Below are 6,686 nucleotides of genomic sequence, written 5' to 3' on the forward strand. Positions count from 1 at the left end.
ACTATCCAGCCTGGCTGGAATGGACTGGTCAGATGACACATGCAGAATTCATGTAAATATTTTCAGGTCATGTAATTCCAGAGAAGGACGTCACAATACAGAGAGGATCTGATCCAAGCCTCCATTTAATAGATACAGACCCAGAGGGTCAGAGAAGACAGGCACCAACTCATGTTCACCAGCTAGCCTGGAAAAATGGAGACAAGACCTCAGGTCTCCTAATTATTTGTTCAGAGTGCATTCTGAAGCTTTTTTTTCTTTTTTTTTTTTTTTTTTTTTTTTATTGTATTTTTATTTTTTTATTTTTTTTATTGGTGTTCAATTTACTAACATACAGAATAATACCCAGTGCCCGTCACCCATTCACTCCCACCCCCCGCCCTCCTCCCCTTCTACCACCCCTAGTTCGTTTCCCAGAGTTAGCAGTCTTTACGTTCTGTCTCCCTTTCTGATATTTCCCACACATTTCTTCTCCCTTCCCTTATTTTCCCTTTCACTATTATTTATATTCCCCAAATGAATGAGAACATATAATGTTTGTCCTTCTCCGACTGACTTACTTCACTCAGCATAATACCCTCCAGTTCCATCCACGTTGAAGCAAATGGTGGGTATTTGTCATTTCTAATAGCTGAGTAATATTCCATTGTATACATAAACCACATCTTCTTTATCCATTCATCTTTCGTTGGACACCGAGGCTCCTTCCGCAGTTTGGCTATCGTGGCCATTGCTGCTAGAAACATCGGGGTGCAGGTGTCCCGGCGTTTCATTGCATTTGTATCTTTGGGGTAAATCCCCAACAGTGCAATTGCTGGGTCGTAGGGCAGGTATATTTTTAACTGTTTGAGGAACCTCCACACAGTTTTCCAGAGTGGCTGCACCAGTTCACATTCCCACCAACAGTGTAAGAGGGTTCCCTTTTCTCCGCATCCTCTCCAACATTTGTTGTTTCCTGCCTTGTTAATTTTCCCCATTCTCACTGGTGTGAGGTGGTATCTCATTGTAGTTTTGATTTGTATTTCCCTGATGGCAAGTGATGCAGAGCATTTTCTCATATGCATGTTGGCCATGTCTATGTCTTCCTCTGTGAGATTTCTGTTCATGTCTTTTGCCCATTTCATGATTGGATTCAAATTGGCAAAGAAGAAGTCAAACTCTCTCTCTTCGCCGATGACATGATACTCTACATAGAAAACCCAAAAGTCTCCACCCCAAGATTGCTAGAACTCATACAGCAATTCGGTAGCGTGGCAGGATACAAAATCAATGCCCAGAAGTCAGTGGCATTTCTATACACTAACAATGAGACTGAAGAAAGAGAAATTAAGGAGTCAATCCCATTTACAATTGCACCCAAAAGCATAAGATACCTAGGAATAAACCTCACCAAAGATGTAAAGGATCTATACCCTCAAAACTATAGAACACTTCTGAAAGAAATTGAGGAAGACACAAAGAGATGGAAAAATATTCCATGCTCATGGATTGGCAGAATTAATATTGTGAAAATGTCAATGTTACCCAGGGCAATATACACGTTTAATGCAATCCCTATCAAAATACCATGGACTTTCTTCAGAGAGTTAGAACAAATTATTTTAAGATTTGTGTGGAATCAGAAAAGACCCCGAATAGCCAGGGGAATTTTAAAAAAGAAAACCATATCTGGGGGCATCACAATGCCAGATTTCAGGTTGTACTACAAAGCTGTGGTCATCAAGACAGTGTGGTACTGGCACAAAAACAGACACATAGATCAGTGGAACAGAATAGAGAATCCAGAAGTGGACCCTGAACTTTATGGGCAACTAATATTCGATAAAGGAGGAAAGACTATCCATTGGAAGAAAGACAGTCTCTTCAATAAATGGTGCTGGGAAAATTGGACATCCACATGCAGAAGAATGAAACTAGACCACTCTCTTTCACCATACACAAAGATAAACTCAAAATGGATGAAAGATCTAAATGTGAGACAAGATTCCATCAAAATCCTAGAGAAGAACACAGGCAACACCCTTTTTGAACTCGGCCATAGTAAATTCTTGCAAGATACATCCACAAAGGCAAAAGAAACAAAAGCAAAAATGAACTATTGGGACTTCATCAAGATAAGAAGCTTTTGCACAGCAAAGGATACAGTCAACAAAACTCAAAGACAACCTACAGAATGGGAGAAGATATTTGCAAATGACATATCAGATAAAGGGCTAGTTTCCAAGATCTATAAAGAACTTTTTTTTCTTTTCTTTCTTTCTTTCTTTCTTTCTTTCTTTCTTTCTTTCTTTCTTTCTTTCTTTCTTTCTTTCTTTTTTTAAGAGAGGAGGAAACAGAAGCAGAACAGGTAGATGGTTTTTAAATATGGAGTCAGAGAACTATAGACATAGTTCATACAAGCAAATCTAGTAGACAGAACTCAAGAAATATTTGTTAGGGGCACCTGGGTGGCTCAGTTGGTTAAGCATCTGATTCTTGGTTTCAGCTTGAGTCATGATCTCATCAAACCCTAAGTCCTGCTCAATGCTCAGTGCTCAGCCAGGAATCTGCTTAAAGATTCTCCCTCTGCCCCTCCCCCAACTCTCTTGCACATGCATTTTTCTCTCTCTTAAATAAATAAATAAATAAATAAATAAATAAATAAATAAATAAAAATCTTTTAAAACACACATTCGTTAAATGAAATTCAGCATATGCTAATGCCCTATTTTTCTCAGATTTGAATTTTTTAAGCAGACCCATTCTTATAGAAAAACTAAATCCCTGGGTGGCTCAGTGGTTTAGCGCCTGCCTTTGGCCCAGGCCTGATCCTGGGGTCCGGGGATTGGGTCCCACGTCGGGCTCCTTGCAGGGAGCTTGCTTCTCCCTCTGCCTGTGTCTCTGCGTCTCTGTCTCTCATGAATAAATAAATAAAATCTTTAAAAAAAAAGAAAGAAAAACTAAATCCTGAAATATACAAAGAAAAAAATTAAAATTCTACCCCCATCCCATTACTAGAGGAAACCATTACCAGCCATTATTAACAATTTGAAGAATATCCTTCCAGGTATTTCATATATATAAAGAATATCTTATTTTATATGTATAAATTATATCTGTGATATAAATATATATTATATAAATATACATTATTTTTATATTTTATATGTAACATAAATATATATCATTTGCATATGCCTATATACAAACAAGTATTTTAAATAAAAGTTGATTCATAATGCATACTCTTCTGTATCTTTTTTTTTTACTTTAATATATGAGGGACATTTATCTATGTCAGTACATATGGATTGCCTTATTTGTTATAATGTCTGAATAATATTAGTTCATCTCTCTCACACTAATGTTCTCCCTTGAAGAACAAGATAAAGAAATTAAAAAGATCATTGTGGGGATGAACATTTTATAAATGACACTAGGAAATTTGGAGAGTCATTTGGGGAAATAGAAAATTAGATTGATTCTTCATGCCATACACTAGAATAAATTTCAAACAGATCAGAGGTTTAAAAGTAAAGTATGAAATGAGACAGAAGAAAACAAGGGTGAATGTATCTAACCTAGGAGTGGGGAAATCTTCCCTAATCATGACAGAGAATCCAGAAGCAGTAAGACAAATCGGATCAATTTGACCACATAATTTTTTTCTAATGGTCAGGTCAGAAAAAAGAAAACAAGGAAAGGCAACCAAAAATTAAAAAGACACTAAAGAGATAAATCAATAAAATACAATAAATGGACCTTGTTTGCATCCTGATCCCAATAAACCAAGTATAAACATATGCACACATACATACACATGCACACACATACATGCATGCATACGCATGCACATGCACACATAACACATGCACAGGTGCACACAAGTTCCTGTGCACATGCACATTGTTACAAGAGAATCAGAAAAATTTGAGACACTCATCAAATATTCAAGATTGAAAAGTAGTAAATTTATGTCATTCAATGATATTGCAGGGATTTTTTTCAAATCACATATTTTTGAAGACAGATTAATAATATTTATAAATTAAATAACACATCTGAGATTTGCTTCAAAAATAATCCAGGGAGTAGAGTGGGAAGAAGCAGTTGGCATATAGATGAAATTAGAATGATCATGGGTTTTATCATTATTGGATTTGTGAAATGGATGAATGATGGCTCAACACAGAGCACTCTTTTGTATATGTTAAACATTTTCCACGCTAAATTTTAAAATTTTTTAAAACTACAAATACAGTGATACAGCCAGAAAATCCTCTCTTAGCTTTAGTTTTGCTACTTACCTGAGTGCTGCTAAGCAAATACCAATTCCTTTGTATAATTACACACCATACTCCACCTTATTATTCCAGCATTCTTTATATATATTCATCTTGCAGTTAAATTTCAAATCCTTGACGAATAGAATGTTTTGTTCATCTTTTTTCCTCCAATGCTTCACTTAGAGTAGGCATAGATGGGAGAATGTTTCTCAAATGTGTCCATGTGCAGAGAAGACAAAGCTTGCTCAGCACAAATGTGGACCACTGGTTCTGGTAAATGTTTGAAGTTTAGTAGTGTTTGATGCTGCCTGTATACAAATTTTGGAAATTAAAAAAAAAAAAAGGAAATGGTTTCCACTTTGGGAGGTGACCGATATGTTTATGGCTTCAGTGGTATTGATGGTTTCACAGGTATATACTCATCCCCGAACTCACTAGGCTGTGTACATTAAACATACACAGCTTTTTACATGTTGGTCATACCTCAGTAAAGTGGATTTTTTAAATCTCAAATCAAATTTTATTTTTAAGACAACATAGTTTCTCACTGGACAGCACTTTCCCTGCCCCATTGGATGCTACACTGACCATCAATGACATCTGAAAGTCAGAAGGTAAATGTTTCTGGGGGAGATGACTTTGAAGACAGACAACTTTCACCCTTTCATATCCCATTGCCATATTTGAATGTGGATATGGATTTTTTCATATCAAACACCCTATCTTCATCTTCATCTTTTAATCTAACAAGAGAAGAGAATAGGTAAATGGTCAAACTCTACACAAGCAAATTCTACAGTACAGTTCAGCCTAGTGAAGAAATCCTGCTATCGTGTCCTGAGTACCCATGTAGAGGTTTTTTGCCTCTAATATGATAGGTTAGACCTCTAATTTACACTATTCGAGCTACTGAGGTTTATGAATTAAGACATAAATAGCATTATGAAAACTATTTTAGCGTCATCCCTTATTTCAAAGACAAAAATATATTATTCCCCCAACCAAAGCAGCGTACTCACTGGGGAAATCAATGTTGCCCTAACCGTGTGTTTCTCCAGTGCACATAGAGGTCATGATTTGTTCTTATTCACAATTTTTAGTATTTCCTTCAATGCTAAGTGAAGATTAGGAGGCATACGGTTAGGTGCCAGTTATTCTTTGTGAGAAAGCATTTTGTGGTTTGACACTCAAGATCCATCCCTTTGATGCAGCTAAGAAAAGTCTTTCTTGCTGTAAATCAGCTGGTGCTCCACCAATATTTTTCCCAAAGACCCTCGTTAAGTGAACATCATGGCCCACAAAGTAAGACTGATTAAATATTTTAAAATCTTTCCTCTTGAAACGCACAATTTCAGTAATAAATGGAATAAAAAGTCATCATGCACTTCATATGCATATCACAGTGACCCCCACTCTGCCCAGAGAATGGGCAAAAGGGCAGCCACAGGAAATATCAGGCCCTAATCCCTGGAAAGTGTGAATGTTACCTTACCTGGGAAAGGTAGGGATTTCACAGATGGGATTAAGTCCACATGGGCAATGCCAGGATGGAGGCAGAGATTGGAATGATGCTATCACAAGCCAAGAAAAGCATGTGATGCTTGCCAATTGTGCAAAAACACCAGTGGTTATATGTCACAGAGCAGCCACCAGAAGCTGGAAGCCGTAAGGAGCAAGTATGCACTAGAGCCTCCAGAGGGAATATGGCCCTGCCAGAACCTTGATTTCAGCTCGGGGTAATTCATTTTACACTTCTAGCCCCCACAACAGTTTGTACTCACTTTTTGCAGTGGCCCCAGGAAACTAATACCACCCCTCAGTGACTATATCCAAATGTAAAGTCAGATACCTCTCTGAATTTTCAGGCAGTGCAATTGCTCTTCAACATTGTATGCTATCGATTTTATTCAGCATCCAACACTGTCATAATACCCCATTCTGTCAGCGGCTCTCTCTGTGTCCTGCTGCACACAATGTTTGTCTTGAACTCTCAGGATGGTTTTTGAAGCACTCAAACAATAGGATAATTGTGCTTTTTATTAGAAGAGTGCTCCTTTAAATGATTCCTTTATAGTTTTTGGTCTCTGTGATTAAATTAATCAGTTTCTTAAGAAAATCTTTTTTTTTTCTTTTTTTGCAATTTTCTGGGAGAAGGAAACTCGACTAACTTATAAGAGGTCTTGTGCTTTGCAAGAAAATGATACAAAAGCTCCAGAGGTTTTGTGTCACTATGGGAAAATTTCTTTACACATAGATCTAGGGGACAAATGAATCAGCAATTCATTGAAATTCAACTTTCAGATACTTATCACTTTATCTTCCTTTTAGAAATCATCTTTTTTTTACTTGTACAAAATCAGTAAACTGCAAATGTGATTGTTTTTCCCTGAAAACCTATTCATTATTCATGCTTACAGCTTT

Source organism: Canis lupus, chromosome 3 (genome assembly GCF_011100685.1).
Source record: "Canis lupus familiaris isolate Mischka breed German Shepherd chromosome 3, alternate assembly UU_Cfam_GSD_1.0, whole genome shotgun sequence".
NCBI lineage: Eukaryota > Metazoa > Chordata > Mammalia > Carnivora > Canidae > Canis > Canis lupus.